The 19,872-nt window shown below is 44.7% G+C and overlaps 1 protein-coding gene across 2 annotated transcripts in view; it reads left to right on the forward strand.

Annotated features, from left to right (window-relative positions):
* Positions 1-19,872, forward strand: part of LOC126284488 (protein sidekick-2-like) — a 905,210-nt gene that overhangs the window by 880,111 nt on the left and 5,227 nt on the right. The gene's annotated exons all lie outside the window — the stretch shown is intronic.

A 19,872-nucleotide genomic window follows, 5' to 3' on the forward strand; every position in this document is an offset into this window, starting at 1 on the left:
CGATTTTTACCCTCCACGCTGCCCTCCAATACTAAATTGGTGATCCCTTGATGCCTCAGAACATGTTCTACCAACCTATCCCTTCTTCTGGTCAAGTTGTGCCACAAACTTCTCTTCTCCCCAATCCGATTCAATACTTCCTCATTAGTTATGTGATCTACCCATCCAATCTTCAGCATTCTTCTGTAGCACCACATTTCAAAAGCTTCTATTCTCTTCTTGTCCAAACTATTTATCGTCCATGATTCACTTCCATACATGGCTACACTCCATACAAATACACTCCTGGAAATGGAAAAAGGAACACATTGACACCGGTGTGTCAGACCCACCATACTTGCTCCGGACACTGCGAGAGGGCTGTACAAGCAATGATCACACCCACGGCACAGCGGACACACCATGAACCGCGGTGTTGGCCGTCGAATGGCGCTAGCTGCGCAGCATTTGTGCACCGCCGCCGTCAGTGCCAGCCAGTTTGCCGTGGCATACGGAGCTCCATCGCAGTCTTTAACACTGGTAGCATGCCGCGACAGCGTGGACGTGAACCGTATGTGCAGTTGCCGGACTTTGAGCGAGGGCGTATAGTGGGCATGCGGGAGGCCGGGTGGACGTACCGCCGAATTGCTCAACACGTGGGGCGTGAGGTCTCCACAGTACACCGATGTTGTCGCCAGTGGTCGGCGGAAGGTGCACGTGCCCGTCGACCTGGGACCGGACCGCAGCGACGCACGGATGCACGCCAAGACCGTAGGATCCTACGCAGTGCCGTAGGGGACCGCACCGCCACTTCCCAGCAAATTAGGGACACTGTTGATCCTGGGGTATCGGCGAGGACCATTCGCAACCGTCTCCATGAAGCTGGGCTACTGTCCCGCACACCGTTAGGCCGTCTTCCGCTCACTCCCCAACATCGTGCAGCCCGCCTCCAGTGGTGTCGCGACAGGTGTGAATGGAGGGACGAATGGAGATGTGTCGTCTTCAGCGATGAGAGTCGCTTCTGCCTTGCTGCCAATGATAGTCGTATGCGTGTTGGGCGCCGTGCAGGTGAGCGCCACAATCAGGACTGCATACGACCGAGGCACACAGGGCCAACACCCGGCAACATGGTGTGTGCAGCGATCTCCTACACTGGCCGTACACCTCTGGTGATCGTCGAGGGGACACTGAATAGTGCACGGTACATCCAAACCGTCATCGAACCCATCGTTCTACCATTCCTAGACCGGCAATGGAACTTGCTGTTCCAACAGGACAATGCACGTCCGCATGTATCCCGTGCCACCCAACGTGCTCTGGAAGGTGTAAGTCAACTACCATGGCCAGCAAGATCTCCGGATCTGTCCCCCATTGAGCTTGTTTGGGACTGGATGATGCGTCGTCTCAGGCGGTCTGCACGTCCAGCACGAACGCTGGTCCCACGGAGGCGCCAGGTGGAAATGGCATGGCAAGCCGTTCCACAGGACTGCATCCAGCATCTCTACGATCGTCTCCATAGGAGAATAGCAGCCTGCATTGCTGCGAAAGGTGGATATACACTGTACTAGTGCCGACATTGTTCATGCTCTGTTGCCTGTGTCTATGTGCCTGTGGTTCTGTCAGTTTGATCATGTGATGTATCTGACCCCAGGAATGTGTCAATAAAGTTTCCCCTTCCTGGGACAATGAATTCACGGTGTTCTTATTTCAATTTCCAGGAGTGTACTTTCAGAAATGACTTCCTGACACTTAAATCTATACTCGATGTTAACAAACTTCTCTTCTTCAGAAACGCTTTTCTTGCCATTGCCAGTCTACATTTTATATCCTCTCTACTTCGACCATCATCAGTTATTTTGCTCCTTTACTACTTTAAGTGTCTCACTTCCTAATCTAATTACCTCAGCATCACCCGACTTAATTTGACTACATTCCATTATCCTCGTTTTGCTTTTGTTGATGGTCATCTTATATCCTTATATGGTCATCTTATATCCTCCTTCATCATCTTATATCCTCCTTTCAAGACACTGTCCATTGCGTTTAACTGCTCTTCCCAATCCTTTGCTGTCTCTGACAGAATTACAATGTCTTCTCCATGGACTTTAATACCTACTCCGAATTTTTCTTTTGTTTCCTTCACTGCTTGCTCAATATACAGATTGAATAACATCGGGGATAGACTACAGCCCTGTCTCACTCCCTTCCCCACCACTGCTTCCCTTTCATGTCCCTCGACTCTTATAACTCCCATCTGGTTTCTGTACAAATTGTAAATAGCCTTTCGCTCCCTGTATTAACACGCCATGAGACATCTAAAATGTATGAAAAGACCTGTAACTTTCTGACTGATAACTCTACACCCCAACAGGCACAACTTGTGCTTAAATATTTAGAAAATGTTTGACGGTTCCCTCATCCCGTAAAAGCATAGTAAAATTGTGTCACGATATTATGTCATCTGAAGCAAATGACCCGCAAAGGAAATGGGCCGAAGACAGGGATAAATATCGTGAATAGCGAGGTAGGGAAGCGGCCACGTGTATAATAACACCTTATTCTCCAGTTTTACCGAAACAAATTGCGGCACACCAAACCCAACGCGCTGCTGTAAATTCCAGTGTTGCGGCTGCACCACGCTTTGTCGTAAACTCCACACAACATGTGAGGCCTGTGGACAGGTTGTTCACGAACTACGGACTGCGTGCTCGCTACCGTCGTGTTGGGTGAGAGAGCTCGTGTGACCACCTTGACTGGTGTCACAAATTCCTTTTTTGCTGCTTAAGAAAAAAGACCAGTTAGCGTATTGGGGTCGAGTTTCTTACGCCAGAACAAAACAATGCTTCCACAGTTATACAAACACATACGTTCATGACGATTTTCGTATTTATAGCCAAAACGTGGAATAGAAACGTGTTCATTTCCATTCAGAGAAATCAACAATTGAGGTGTATTCGGTCTTGTAGATGTGTGAGGAACACTTGTGTCGGGTCTCCTTCGCGTATTGTTGACATAGGTAAACACTCACAAGCTTGTAAGCTGCCCGAATAGATAGCTGCTTGAATCTGAAATCGATAAGACTCAAAGTTGAAACCAGCATTTTAACTTGAGGCAGAAAATGAGAAGAAAGCGGAAAATATATTTATTTTCGTCCTCGAAGTTATTATCAGCTGACGTCCCCGTCGTCTTTCATCACCGGAAGACTGCGAGACCATACCTTTAAGATTTCCAATTGCGAAAGCACACACGAAGGGCGTTCGTTCCCCTTTTCCTTATTGCATCATTCTTTTCAATGAATTTAATAAGACGAACCCTTTATGCACTACAGAAGATTTGTTTTTCTAGTGAAGGAAGGATTCGTCTTATTAAATGCCTTCAAAGGCTAGCGAATCAAGAAAAACGCAAGATGCATATCCCTTCTTCCCGTTTACACTTTCCGATGAAATGGACGTCTCTTGGCTTACAGTATGTCTGCTTTCACGTCATGTAGTACCGTTTTGACACTGCATATCTGTTCTATAAATTCGCTTACAAATGGAAGGCAGATTTAAAACAAACACAAGCAAGGATCTGCCGGTGTAGAAAAGGCCTTCGACAAGATAATCCATCAAGTGGATTGACGTATGTATGTTTGTTCGTTCTAATCCGTTCTTAAGCCACTGGATCAATTTCACCCAAACATGGTACACGTATCACCTTCTGTCTGAAAAGAACTACTGTGGCCGTAAGAACCACGCAGCTCTCAAAGTGGTGGGAGTGAAAAAGGGGCATAGCTTACGGCATGCAAATAGCCAGACCATGCTCATTTTGTATTTAGTACGACAGCACGTAGTGACTTGCAACCAGCTTTACACATAATTCATCAACCTTAAAAGACAATTTTCGTCGCTGAAGCTCACCGCAAAATTATGAAAGTAAAAATGTTTATCGCTTATTACATCTCCGCTGTTCGTGCAGTACAATTTTCCCATTAGATATCACCTTTTGATTCATTACTTATTCACTGCTAACTCATTTTGCAACACATTTCGCGGACAGAACTCACATACACCACTAAATGTACTTGCATAAAACATATCATTGTACGACACCTACTTCAGGAGATATCACGTCATGCAAGAAAAACTGCCGCTTCATGAACGAGGTTTTAATTTATTACTTCCTTACTTCTAAAATTATTCACAAAACATTTCCTAGAGAGTATCCACATCTATGATTTGATGTACACGAAACATTATATCATTTTACGACTCTTAAATCAGGAGATAAGACGTCATAAACACTGCCCTGCATGAAAACCAAGCTACAGGGTGAAATTCGCTGGAGGTATATGTCAAATACGTGTGAAATACATGAAGTGTAAGTGAAATAAATGTGACATATGCCATGGCCAGAAACTCTTCCGAAACCTCTGGATCCATTTCAACCAAACGTGGTACACATATTACTTAGCGTCTGGAAAGATATACGGTGGGGATGAGATCTAGAAATCTCCAATAGGTGTGAGGATGATGAAGTGAATAGAGAAGTGGGGGGAGGACGTAAAGGGGAAGAGGATATGGACTGAGAAGGGCAGAGGAAATCGACAGAAAGGGAAGAGGATGAGACGGATAGAGAGAAGACAGAGGAGGCGATGGACAGAGAGGGGGGGGGAAGAAGAAGTAGACAGCGAAAATGGGAGGAAATGGACAGAGAGAGAGGATAGGAGGAGATTAACAGAGAGATGGGAAAAGACTGAGGCATGGGGGATGAGGAGATGTACAGAGAGAGGGGAGAAAGGGAGGGGGGTGAGGGAGGAGGAAGGACAAGATGGATTCATATAATATAGGAACACATGCATATCTGGGCAATGCTGGGTCAGCTAGTGTGGAAAAAAATGTTCAGTAGCATTATAAGACTGGGGATAATAAAGATGGAATAATGATCTACAAGTACAAAATCCAGGCGTGAGTAGCAACAGTGAAAGATCAAAAATGAGCAAATCTTGTTAATGAGGCAGGGTAAACACTACAACGTGTAATCTCCTCCTTCCTCCCAAATTCAAGTTATTGTCCAAAATAAGCAAAGTCTTTCCTGAGAAACTGGAGAGGAGCGAAGAGTACAATAAACTTGCAAGTTTACTTAGCTTTTCGCATAGAGTTGGGTCCTTCTTCTCTGGAGGTCTGATTCTTGAAGCTGAAATTCACACATTTTAGGTCCTCATGGTTGTATTGATCTAAACAAATTTGAAGACCGCTGTTGCAGAATTGTTGTTGTTACGTTAATATATTTTGACACACCTCAGTACGTCATACAGTCTTTTGAATTTCCACCTTAACAAAGCCGGAATTACACTGTTCGCCCAAAATACTAAAATATGCCTACTACTCTTTCACTCTGCAGTAATGATAATATTCCAAAGGGAAATTCGGAAATTTGTGTTAAGGTCTTATGGGGCCAAGCTGCTGAGGTCATCGGTCCCTAAGCTTACGCACTACTTAATCTAACTTAAACTGACCTACGCTAAGGACAACAACATACCGTTTCCCGATGGAGGACTCGAACCTCCGACGGAGGAAGCCATGCGGACCGTGACAAGGCACCGAAGACCACGCGACTGCCCCGTGTGGCATTCCCTAGGGTTTACAGTTTTTCTTGACAAATGAATTTCTATTAATTTAGATTATTGTTTCTGTAAATGAAACCAGAAATAAACACAGTAAACAGTGCCAGGTTGCGTGTGTGTGAAATCTTACGAGACTTAACTGCTAAGGTCATCAGTTCCTATCCTTACACACTACTTAACGTAAATTACCCTAAGGACAAACACACACACACACACACACACACACACACACACACACACACACACACACACACACACCGCCGCGACCAGCCGCACAGTCCATGACTGCAGCGCCATTGACCGCTCGGCTAATCCCGCGACGCCCAGGTTGCGTAATTAATAACAGAAGTTTTAAGTGTGCCCAATAGTTCGTAATTTCAAATGTTTCCAAAAGAAAATAATTTTATCTGTACATTCAGAGCTAATACTTATAGATTGTAACATCGAAAATGAAGTAATTCCTTTTCATAAACTTTATCTTGAAATATAACATCTTGTTTATAAGATCATACACAAGTTTTCAGAAAAGCAGCTGAGATAATACTGACCTGTCCAAAATTTTAAAAATAATACCGGTGTAGATAACTACTGTAGAGGAAAAGTCATGCTAGGGGAGGATGGCCCATTGCAAACTCTACTGTCGTAGCAACTATGAAGCAAGTGAAAAAAATCTCAGGTGAAATCAGGTTCACGTGGAAAATATAGCAACGCTGATGTTCGCTGTGAAAAGGCCATTCTGGCTACAAGATGGACGGCGTACATGGCACAAAACATGTCCTAAGCATAAACGAGGCAAACATGAAGGTGATGATTAATGGAAAGAAGTATGACTTCTTTGCTTAACAACAAAATTTGGAACATCACAGTAGTCCAAGTAGGTAAGGAATTCTCTGTTCTTGGGAGTATAGCACGACGGTTTTTACCAGTTCCGCCACATGGCGAGGTGAGCCTGTGAGTAGCAGCTCAAGGCCACAAACAATGGAAAACTGAAGTAGGGATTAATAAGCAGTCCATCAGGTGACATATCCAGGAACCTTTAGTAACGGTCAACCCACCCGTGTATCCGTAATTTCCCTATCAATTTTGTTTCGAGTTACTCGAAAATTCAATCACAATTTAAGCCGTTATCGAATTTTCTGACAGAATGGAAACATCGTGATAACACTTCCTAATATTAGGAAACCAACATCTGGAAATATATTTTGGTGCCGTCAGTTCCAAGGGAGTTGGTTTTGAACGATCGTACTTCTCCGTCGTCGAGGTGTAGGGATACAGTGAGGACTGCCCTTTCGTACAGTTGGAATTGAATCAGTAAAGGAGACCTCTACCGGCAGCTTTATTCTCAACTGGTAGGATGTGACCTCTGAACCTTCCTCATATTTGGTAACGCCTCTGTTCTTGAGTTTGAAAGCCTACAGGGATGTGGCGCCAGATAATCCTTAAATGATGTGTCACTTGCCACAATCTTTCCATTCAGTTTGAGCCTATGGGTGGACCCGTACTTGTCTCTCTGCACGCATTTAGCCCTTTCCAGTTAGCAGCAACTTACTGTTCGTACGTCAAACAGAACGCAGAAATATCAAACACATATACCTGCAACTTCGATACCTCGACGAGCTACGACGTTACATATCTAAATCTATATGGATACTCTGCAGATCACGTTTAATTGCCTGGCAGAGGGTTCGTCGAACCACCTTCACAATTCTCTATTATTCCAATATCCTATAGCGCGCGGAATAAACGAACACCTATATCTTTCTGTGCGAGCTCTGATTTCACATATTTTATTGTGGTGATCCTTCCTCGCTATGTAGTGTATAACGAGAGAAAAACGACTGTCTGTATGCTTCCATACGAGTCCTAATTTCTCTTACCTTATTGCCGGCCTGAGTGGCCGTGCGGTTCTAGGCGCTACAGTTTGGAACCGCGTGACCGCTACGGTCGCAGGTTCGAATCCTGCCTCGGGCATGGATGTGTGTGTTGTTATTAGGTTAGTTAGGTTTAAGTAGTTCTAAGTTCTAGGGGACTGATGACCACAGCAGTTAAGTCCCATAGTGCTCAGAGCCATTTTCTTACATTATTATCCTGGTCCTCAAGCGAAATGATCGTGGTAGCAGAATCGTTCTGCAGTCAGTCTAAAACGGTGGTTCTCTAAACTTCCTCAACAGTGTTCCGCGAAAAGAACTTTGTGTTCCCTGCAGGGTGTGCCACTTGAGTTCCCAAAGCATCGCCATAATAGTTTCATGGTGATCGAACCTATGGGTGACGAATCTAGCAGCAGTCGTGTTTATTAATTCGATGTCCTCCTTTAATCTAACTTGGTGAGGATGGCAAACACTCGACCAATTTCGTTTTGCTGCGTTCCACCTCGGTACTTCATCATCGTGATTGTGTTGAGCAGCACATTTGTAACGCAGTATACGAACACTGCGAGATTGTTTTCCTAAATCAGCTGCATTAGCTTACTTTTTTGTGCGAGAGGCATTCAATAAGTATTGCAACACTTTTTTTCTGATAGCAGGTTAGTTTTATTCAGGATTCCAATACACCATATTATATCCCACTCATGTGCCTACAAAACTGTAGTTTACCACATAATAGCCGGCCGGAGTGGCCGAGCGGTTCTAGGCGCTCAGTCTGGAACCGCGCGACTGCTACGGTCGCAGGTTCGAATCCTGCCTCGGGCATGGATGTGTGTGATGTCCTTAGGTTAGTTAGGTTTAAGTAGTTCTAAGTTTTAGGGGACTGATGACCTCCGATGGTTAGTCCCATAGTGCTCAGAGCCATTTTTACCACATAATATCCGTGCAGTGTGACAACCCTACATCGCCTTATTGGGAGGGCCTTCGTGCCCGAATGGTACCACTCTGCTGGTTTTGTTGCATCAATCACCACCCCATCGTCCACCCCCAGTAGCTTAGTGGTCAGCGCGACAGAATGTCAATCCTAAGGGGCTGGGTTCCATTCCCGGCTGGGTCGGAGGTTTTCTCCTCTCAGGGACTGGATGTTGTGTTGTCCTAATCATCATCATTTCATCCCCATCTACGCGCAAGTCGCCGAAGTGGCGTCAAATCGAAAGACTTGCACCCGGCGAACCGTCTACCCGACGGGAGGTTATAGCCACACGACATTATTATTATTATTATTATTATTATTATTATTATTATTATACCTCCCCAACATCCATGCACTGCTTCCCGTCGAGTGCGTCTCTCACTGGACTGAAAAAAATGGCAGTGGAATGTGCGATATATCCGGGCTGCAGGGCGGATGAGGAAGAACAGCCAACGAACGAAGCTCTTTGAGTTCCTCTCGTGCATGTAATCTTGTGTGACGGTTTGCGTTGTCATGGAGACGTTCGGTTCCATTTTTGTGGCAATGAATACGCTGAAGTTATTTCTTCAGTTTCCTGACGGTAGCACTATACACTTTCGACTTTATCGTTGCATCATGGTGCAGCACATCAACCAGAATAACGCCTCCAGAGTCCCTGAAGGCCGTCAACATGAGCTTAACTGGTGAGGTATCAGCTTTGAGCTTTTTCTGCGGAGGAAAGGTGGTGTGACGCCACTCCATTGATTCCAGTTTCAATTTGAAGTGATGAACCCCTGTTTCATTGCGTGTGAAGATGTTCGACAGAAAACTGTCGCAATCAGCCTCATAACATGCAATAACTTGTGCAGAGATGGCCCTTTGTTGCTCTTTATGGTCTTCTGTAAGGCGGCGAGCCCACGGCACACACCTCTGAGCTACACAACTGGTGGACAAGTGTGAGATCGCTACCAACAGTGACGTCCAGTTAAGCAGCAAGGTATTTGTATGTGATCTGTTGATCATCTCGAATGAGAGTGTCCGCACGTTCCAACACAGCAAGAGCCACAGCTATGTGGGGCCGGCTGGCATGGAGTGGATGGGACAGGTTTGCGCGACCTCGTTGCGATGCTGACAGGCGCCTCGCCCAACGACTCACCGTGCTTTTGTTCACTGACAGGTCTCTGCAGTAATTCTGCAAGCGCCTTTGAATGTCTGGGATACTCTGGTTTTTCACCAAATGACAGCTACTACTTTGAAAGTACCTCCGTTACAGACGCTATTTTAAGGCTACGTGTGTGCGCCGCCAGCTATCGGAACTTCATGAAACTACACGGCGTGAAACGGGAATATTCCACGATTTCCCACAGCTAATACCACATTTTTCAACGGAAATTGGCCGAGAAAAAGATTTATTGCGTAACGTATTGAAAGCCCCTCGTACATTTAGAGCAAGCTGCTGTTCACCATACTGCCTAGAAACGTTGTATAACTCATCTTGCATCCTTCTGCAGCCACTCAAGGGTGACACATTCCTTTACACCAAGGGCCAAACTGCTGCTCACCCTGTCCGTCGGATTGTTTGTGTAAACGGAGATTAACTGGAATCTCCCCATTTTCACCTTGAAGCAATCTCTGTTGTTCAGTACTCTGTCGTGAGACTAACCACCGTTCTGTGTAGCTAGTTATGATTTCAGCACATGTCCTCTGTGTTATTTTACATCACATACCGCATATGAATGCTGCCCTTGGCTAAATAACGATTTTTTCCTAATTCTAATTACAGAATCCGTCTCTATTTTGCTATTCCTTTTTTCCTTGTCATTAGTTTTGTAACATCATTCCACCTTACCCATGGACATGTTAATCAGAGAGATGCTAATCGGCGTCATGTTGCAAATTTCCACGATTCCGACGTCTTACACTTTTGAATATTGTATAGGAAATTAATTTTAAATCCCGAAGGCCTGATACAATGTACCAGGGTTGCAAACTGGGCAAGCTACTTTTATTTTCATCTGTGGTTGCAAGAGATGTGCAAGACAACAGAATATAGTGACCGCAACCTCAGATATTCCAGAGCAATATAATGTACAGAAGTACAAATATACAACCTGACTTAAAGGGAGAAGATGGCAGAAGTAGAATGGCACTGATGAAGGTATGTTCTCCCGTAAAAATACTCTACAGCTCACAGATTTTGATATGAAAATGAGGAACACGTTCGTAAATGGGCAGGTCAAGAGCAAGCATACGATAATGTAGCACTACCGAAGAACAGTAACATTTTAGGGGGTCTTCAGTCTTCTGTCTTGTTTGATGCGGGCCGCTACGAATTTCTCTCCTGTGCCAGCATCATCATCTCAGAGTAGTACTTGCACCTAAGTTTTCAAATATTTATTCGATGTACTCTAATCTCTGTGTCCCACTACCGTTTTTATACTCTATAGCTCCATCTAGTACCATGGATGTCATAGCAGACGTTCTATCATCTTGTCCCTGATTCTTGTCAGTGTTTACAGTATGTTATTTTACTTGCCAGATCTGCGGAGAACCTCCTCATGCCTTACCTTATACGTCCATCTGATTTTCATCATTCTTCTGTAGCGCCACATTTCAGAAGCTTCCATTCTCTTCTTTTGCAATTTTCCCACACATGTTTCACTATCATCCAACGCTGCGCTCCAAATTTGCTCGCCAAATTAAAGCTGTGTTTGGTACCAGTACGCTTTTCTTCGCTAGGAATATCCTCTTTCCCCCTGCGAGTGTCCTTTTTATGTCCTCCTTGCTTCGTTTGTCATGGATTACTTCGCTTTCTGGGTAGCAGAATTCCTTAACTTCGTCTTTTTCGTGCTAACCGATTTTGGTATCTTCTCGCTATTCCTCTTTTTTATGGTCGTCATTAGATTCCTCTTTCTTCGGTTTCCTTTCACTCCATATTCTATACTCATAGGACTGTTCATTCCATTTAACGGGTCCTGTAATTCTTCTTCCCGTTTACTGACGGTAGCTTTGTCTTCACCAAATCTTATCGCTGTTATTCTTCCACACTGAATTTTAATGCCACTCTCAAACCTTTCTTTTATTTCCATAATTTCTTCTTCGATGTGTAGATACAATAGTAGGATCGAAAAATTGAACTGTAGTATGACACTCTTTTTAACCCGAGAACTTCATTCTTGGTATTCTAACCTAATTGTTTCCTCTTGCTTCTTGTATATATTAGATATAATCCGGAAACAGCCATTTTTCGCGTGATGCTTACGTGATTGGAACGCGAAAAAGCCCAAACAGCTCGTATAGTGGGACGTATCCTCTGCGATGCACTTCAAAGTGGATCGCAGATTACAGAAATAGATATAGATGTAGGTAAGTTACTCCTATTTTTCGGAGCATGTCAAACATTTTACTCAAAAATGTTCAAATTAGTGTGAAATCTTTTCGTACATAACTGCTAAGGTCATCAGTCCCTAGGCTTACACACTACTTAACCTAAATTATCCTATGGACAAACACACACACCCATGCCCGAGGGAGGACTCGATCCTCCGCCGGGACCAGCCGCTCAGTCCTGAACATTTTACACCATTTTTGTTACGAACCCTTTTTCTAGGTTGGCTAATCCTGCGAATTTGCCTTGACTTTCCTCCAGTTTTGCTTACATTATCAGACACAAGGTCAGAACTCCCTCTCTGGTGCCTTTCCAAAAATCAAACTGATTGCCATCCAGGAGATCCTCGACTTCCTTTTCCATTCTTCTATGTATTATTATCCTCAATAGCTAGAATGTATGAGCTGTTAAACTGATTACGCTATAGTTCACGCATTTATCTGCTCTTCCCACCTGCAGGATTCTGTGAATGCATTTTGTTTCTGAAATTCTGATCATATGTCTGCAGTATCACAGATCCTACACACCGTTTTGAACAGTTGTTTCATTGCCATTCCCATCAGTCGTCTTAACAATTCCGACTCTATTACTGGATCACCCATGTCTTCCACATAGACCCCATTTCTCCTCTATTACGTCATCAGAGAGGACCTCCACCTCATACAGACCTTCAGTGAACTACCAGTACCTATCCATTCGCTCCTCTGCGTTGAACAGTGATATTCCCATTTCACTCTTTATGTTGCTGACCTTGCTTTTAATTTCGTTGGTCGAGCATTTGAAGCATCTGTTACGTTACCCAATATTTCTTGCCAGTTACCTTCCATATCCCTATATTTGTCTGTTAAATTCTGCGATAACCCTTTTTAGAGATTCCAATCCTCTTCAAGTGAACTGTGTACTGTTGTATTCCCTGTCGCAGTATCCGTATCTGTACAGAACTTAAAACGCGAGTCATCATTACACTGCACTTCAATATCCCACTTTCTTCCACCTTCATTACACTGCACTTCAATATCCCACTTTCTTCCACCTTCATTCTTGCGGATGACTATCTTAAACTTCAGCTTAGTCTTCGTTGCCGCTATATTGCCAAATGGGCATTCTTTTCTTCCTCAATATGATTAAAAATCAAATATCTAGTTTCAGAGTCTGTATGTGGCCACGATGTAATAAAATAAAGAGACAAACATAACTACAAACTTAATATGTACCTACATGTTCAGTTTAACTTTGATACTACATTAGACTATTTTACGATCTGAAGATGACAGTAGCCGAAACCGGTAATAGTGAAGTGTGGACATTTGTGTGATGAAAACGGACCAGTAAACTAAAGGCGCACTTCAGTCTGGAACGGTGCGATCGGTATGGTCGCTCGTTCGAATCCTGCCACGGGCATGGATGTGTGTGGTGTCCTTAGGTTAGTTAGTTTCAAGTATTTCTAAGTTCCAGGGGACTGATGACCTCAGATGTTAAGTCCCATAGTGCTCAGAGCCATTTCAACCATTTGAAACTAAAGGCATCAATGATACCACTCTGCAGCCGGGGCGATTTCTCCCACACATTTCAAGGTCAGAAACGACAGTTCTCTGCATGATGATCAACCGGAAGATCTTTCACACTGCAGACACGCTCGAGCGTTTCAACGCTTCTCTAAGGAGACTGTGGGCCCGTATCACAATCACACGTGATCTCAGTCGTTTGGAGCGCAGTGCGGCAGCAGTGTTTGCTGTGGTATACGGGGTGGAACCACTAGAGACTGGAAAAAGTCGTTCGACGAAATCGGAACAAGTTTCGAAGCAGCAAAAATGTCCCTATGCTTTTGCAGTACTCCCGTTTCACGTCCTACTTTGGCATAATAATGGAGGGGTGCGACATTACCACCACTGTGCATAAAAGGGCAAACGGTCCCCCTATGACCGCCCGGTTAGATAAAAGCCTCGGTGGTACCCACCCACATTTATTGGGTATTTTAAAAACATGCCTTTTACAGAGAAAACGTCCGAAATAATCCCAAGCGTGGGCAAGAAGCCAACTCAGCTCGGAGGTGTATCAAGTGGTTGCCTACCTGCAGGTTCAAAAAATGGTTCAAATGGCTCTGAGCACTATGGGACTTAACATCTGTGGTCATCAGTCCCCTGGAACTTAGAACTACTTAAACCTAACTAACCTGAGGACATCACACGCATCCATGCCCTAGGCAGGATTCGAACCTGCGACCGTAGCAGTCGCGCGGTTCCAGACTGAGCGCCTAGAACCGCGAGACCACCGCGGCCGGCCTACATGCTGGTATCTAGGACTTCTTCGCACATTTTCTCTGTAAAGGTACATTTCCAAACTTATCAATAATTTTTTCGGCGAATCCACTGTTCAGCGCTCGCTTGCAACGGAAGGTAGACAGGGGGATAGCATTACGGCAAGTACCACTATTACCTGATACCATACCCTTGTGTAAACGCTCATGCCAAAGTACCTGTTGGTAAACCTCTCCGCCATGAATGGCACGCTGCTTGCACGAGACATAATCAGAATACGCAGTTAGGTCATGGAAAGCTGGATTAGAATAATAAAACATAGATGCAATGATTGAAAAAGAGAGAAAGAACCGCATACATCTCGATTTTTGCTTCTGTCACACGCAGGAGGGTTGAGGCATCGGAATCTGGAAACAACACAAATGTATGAAATGAATATGACGGATCACTTTCAACGTCTTTAATTAGTGAGAATCGGCAGTCTCTGAAATTATTAGCATGGACTGCAAACTCGTGAGGAGCAAGTGCGATGCTTGCAGCTGCTGCTGGTGGTGGTCTACTGCTAAGTAAGTGCCCTTAATGGAGGGAAGCCGCTCCGGCATCCGTAATCCGGTTTAAGTCGCCTGGCGAGTTTGCTCAGGAGCAGCGAAGGACAAGCCACAGTTTAGACCCGGCGGGCAGCTGATGGCGTTTAGGAGCACGACGCCTGGCCGACCCAAATCTTCTTAAGGGATCAACACAGTCGGTTCTTTCCGCCCACGACGAGAAGTCTGGCGGCGACGAACGCTTCCGACTGTTTGGCGGTTACTACCACGTTCACTCGGCCATTTCTATCGTATTAGTTCACAGTAACATGTGACGTGTCACAGTTCCTTTCACTTGTTTATCTGGGAATTTTTTTCTACTTTATATCTGTTTTGTTTTATATCAGTGCGTCATCCTACCTTTTCCCATCTTCAGCTAATCCGTTCATATCTACGTAACTGCTAAAAACAACACACTGGGTTTCCCATATCCCTGTCTTCGCCTGTTGCTGTTGTGTATTGAGTCCAAAGACCGTTTTGATGCATCTCTCCATGCTACTCTCTCCTGTGTACACCTCTTCACCTCCAGATAACTACTGCATCCTTCTGCTTACTGTATTCATCTCTTGGTCTCCTTCTACGATCCACCCCTCCCCACCCCTTCCCCACCCCTCCCGCACCCCAGACAAACAACTCATTCCACTATTAAAATTGATGTGTCCTATCAACTGATCCCTCCTTTTACTCAAGTTTTGCCAAAAATTTCTTGTCTCCCCATTACTCTTCAGTATCTTCTCTGTAGCACGATGCTTCAAGAGCATCTACTCTCTTCTTGTGTAAACAGCTTATCGTAAATGTTTCACTTCCATACACGGCTACACAAATACTTTCAGAAAAGAGTTCATAACAACAAAATCTATATTCGATGTAACAAAATCCTGTAGTTTTCGTTTTCGTATTCTCTCTCTCACTGCGCGTCAACTATCAGACTTACAGAAAACATAAACAGGACTGTTTTGTAGAAACTTTAATGTAGTTAAATTTTGTACTGGGATACTTTTTCATTGTAGGCCACAATTTTTGAGCTATCCAAGAAAAACTGGTTTGAAGGCCATTTTTTTAGATTTTTCTTGAATAATTCGAAAACTGATGTCTCTACCGTAGAAGAATCCCAGTAAAAAATTAACTGGATTAAATTTCATACAAAAATGTCCTCTTCATTTTTTCTGCTGCGCTAATACACTGAAGAGCCAAAGAAACTGGTACACTTGCCTAATATCTTGTAGGGCCCTGCGGGCACCCAGAAGTGCTGCAACAAGACGTGGCATCGATTCCGCTAATGTCGGAAGTAAAGCTGGAGGAAATTGACACCATGAATCCGGGAGGGCTGTCCGTAAATCTGTAAGAGTACGAGGGGGTGGACATCGCTTCTGAACAGCATTTTGCAAGACATTGCAGATATACTCAACAATGTTCATGTCAGGGAAGCTTGGTGGGCTGAGGAAGTGTTTAAACTCAATAGAGTGTTCCTGGAGCCACTCTGTAGCAATTCTGGACGTGTGGATTGTCGCGTTGTCCTGCTGGACTTGTCCAAGTCCATCGGAATGCACAATGCACATGAACTGATGCAGGTGATCAGATTCGTATCTACACGTATGAGGAGTCCCATATCGTTGTAACGTTACACGCCCCACACCATCAAAGAGACTCCACCAGCTTTAACAGTGCCCTGCTAGCATGCAGGTTCCATGGATTCATGAGGTTTCTCCATATCCGTACACATCCATCCACTCTGTACACTTTTCAACGTGACTCGTCCAAACAGGCAACTTATTTCCCGTCATCAACAGTCCAATGCCAGTACTTACGGGTGCAGGCGAAGCATAAAGCTTTGTGTCATGCAGTCTTCAAGAGTAGACAAATGGGCCTTCGGCTTTGAAGCCCATATCGATGATGTTTCGTTTAATGGTTCGCGCGTTGACACTTGTTGATGGCCCAGCTTTGAAATCTACAGCAATTTGCGGAAGAGATGCTCTTCTGTCACGTTAAACAATTCTCTTCAGCCTTTGTTGGTTCCTGTCTTGCAGGATCTTTTTTCGCCCACAGCGTTGTCGGAGATTTGATGTTTTACTGGATTTCTGATATTCACGGTACACTCGTTAAACGATCGCACGGGAAAGACCCTACTTCATGGCCTCCTCGGAGATGCTGTGTCACATCGCTGGTGCGATGACTATAAAAGCACTTCCAACCCCGCTTAAATCTTGATAACCTGCCGTTGTAGCAGCAGTAACCGATGTAACAGATTCGCCAAACATTTGTTGTCTTAATTACGTAGGCTTCCGCGGCCAGAGTCAGTTGACATAAAAGTTTTCTGGGTATAGTACAGCTTAGAAGTGTACAGGAGAACAGAGGGCACACTGGGGCACAGAGTATATCGCAAGCCTACACATACAGACTGATATCTGCATTCCCAATCCTACCACCATCCAGCGCAGAAGAACTTTGTCATCCGTTCTTTGGCAATCCGTGCGCAGCGCCTAAGTGATGCTCAAAACTTCATACCTGAGCTTAAAAGGTTACGCACAACGTTTCTAGCCAATGGCTACTGCCATAAGTCGATAAACACAGCCTTGTCGACGAACACAAGCAAGAAGGATAAACAAGAAATAGACCAACTGCAGCCAACAGTGCGCTTACCTTATATGAAAAACGTTACTGACCGAATAGGCAACCACCTTCGCCGTGTTGGGTTGCAGCCCGTCTTCTATTGTGGTCGTAGGATCCAGGACGTGCTAGGCTCCACTAAGGACAAGGTGGATGCATTACACACTTCAGGCGTTTACAAGGTGGAATTCGAATGTGAAGAGGCATTCATCGGCAAGACTGGTAGGCCAATAGCAACGCGCATTCTGGAACACGAGCGTTATATTCGTCTAGGGCAACACAACAACTCCGCAATGTCAGAACACCAGCAAGACTGCGGAAGAGAAATAAAAAATTCTGTGAAGCCTGTGTGTTGGCCAAGCAGCCAATTATGACGAAACGGATAATCAGAAAGGCAATCGAAATACTTAAACACCCTAACAACATGTACAGGGAGGATGGACCCAGGCTTTCCCCATCTTAGCCGCCAATAATCAGAGCCCAACCGACCACACTGTCAACACGAGGGAGGAGCACTACCGGCGAGTAACTGCCACCGCTCGGCCGACGTCCAGCAGTTGGTAAACAGCAGCCAACTTCTCATTCGACGTTGGCCACCAATCGCGGTACATAAAACAAGAGCCAATAGACAACAGAGGTCACGTTCTCCCTCCATCACAACAACCTATTAAAATAAGGTTCCCTCTCATTCTTCCTTAAGCGACCAATGAAACTAACTACATTTTAAAATTATGACGTAATGGCATGCGCATTGAACTCTATCAACAAAATAATAAGGACACTGCATACCTAGAATGCACCATTAGACCCAGAAGAAAGCCGCTGCAATCGTAGCCGTAAAGATGGTTTTATTCCAGCGGCAGTAGTTTTTACATTATGACGCGGTACTATACCCAGAAAACTTTTATGTCGACTTGTTGTCTTATAGAGGGTGTTACAAAAAGGTAGGGCCACACTTTCAGAAACGTTCCTCAAACACAAATAAAGAAAAGATGTTATGCGGACATGTGTCCGGAAACGCTTAATTTCCATGTTAGAGCTCATTTCAGTTTTCTCAGTATGTACTGTACTTCCTCGACTCACCACGAGTTGGCCCAATTGAAGGAATGTAATGTTGACTTCGGTGCTTGTGTTGACATGCGGCTCATTGCTCTACAGTACTAGCATCAAGCACATCAGTACGTAGCACCAACATGTTAGTGTTCATCACGAACGTGGTTTTGCAGTCAGTGCAATGATTACAAATGCGGAGTTGGCAGATGCCTATTTGATGTATGGATTAGCACGGTGCCATTGCAGTGATGCGGTACGTTTGTATCGAGACAGATTTCTAGAACGAAGGCGTCCCGGCAGGAAGACGTTCTAAGCAATTGATCGGCGTCTTAGGGAGCACGGAACATTCCAGCCTATGACTCGCGACTGGGGAAGACCTAGAACGACGAGGACACCTGCATTGGACGAGGCAATTCTTCGTGCAGTTGACGATAACCCTAATGTCAGCGTCAGAGAAGTTGCTGCTGTACAAGATAACGTTGCTCACGTCACTGTATGGAGAGTGCTACCGGAGAACCAGTTGTTTCCGTACCATGTACATCGTGTGCAGGCACTATCAGCAGCTGATTGGCCTCCACGGGTACACTTCCGTGAATGGTTCATCCAACAATGTGTCAATCCTCATTTCAGGGCACATGTTCTCTCTACGGATGAGGCTTCATTCCAACCTAATCAAATTGTAAATTTTCACAATCAACATGTGTGGGCCGACGACAATCCGCACGCAATTGTTCAATCACGTCATCAACACTGATTTTGTGTGAACGTTTGGACAGGCATTGTTGGTGGTGTCTTGATTGGGTCCCATGTTCTTCCACCTACGCTCAATGGAGCACGTTATCATGATTTCATACGGGATATTCTACTTGTGCTGCTAGAACATGTGCCTTAACAAGTACGACACAACATGTGGTTCATGCACGATGGAACTCCAGCACTTTTCAGTCGAAGCGTTCGTACGGTTCTCAACAACAGATTCGGTGAGCGATGGATTGGTAGAGGCGGACCAATTCCATGGCCTCCACGCTCTCCTGACCTCAACCCTCTTGAATTTCATTTAAGGGGTACATTTGAAAGCTCTTGTCTACGCAACCCAGGTACAAAATGTAGATACTGTTTGTGCTCGTATTATGGACGGCTGTGATACAATACGCCATTCTCCAGGGCTGTATCAGCGCTTCAGGAATTCCATGCGACTGAGAGTGGATGCATGTATCCTCGCTAACGGAGGACATTTTGAACCTTTCCTGTAACTAAGTGTTTGAAGGCACGCTGGTACGTTCTGTTGCTGTGTGTTTCCATTCCATGAATAATGTGATTTGAAGAGAAGTAATAAAATGAGCTCTCACGTAGAAAGTAAGCGTTTCCGAACACATGTCCACATAACATATTTTCTTTCTTTGTGTGTGAGGAATGTATCCAGTAAGTTTGGCCGTACCTTTTTGTAACACCCTGTATTGGCATTGCCTTCCGCAGCGCCGTATTCTGCCTGTTTACATAACTGTGTATTTGCATATGCATGCATATACCAATTTCTTTGGCGCTTCAGTGTAGTTTGCTCGTAGCAAGTGAGAGATGTTA

This window comes from Schistocerca gregaria, chromosome 8, assembly GCF_023897955.1.
Source record: "Schistocerca gregaria isolate iqSchGreg1 chromosome 8, iqSchGreg1.2, whole genome shotgun sequence".
Lineage (NCBI taxonomy): Eukaryota > Metazoa > Arthropoda > Insecta > Orthoptera > Acrididae > Schistocerca > Schistocerca gregaria.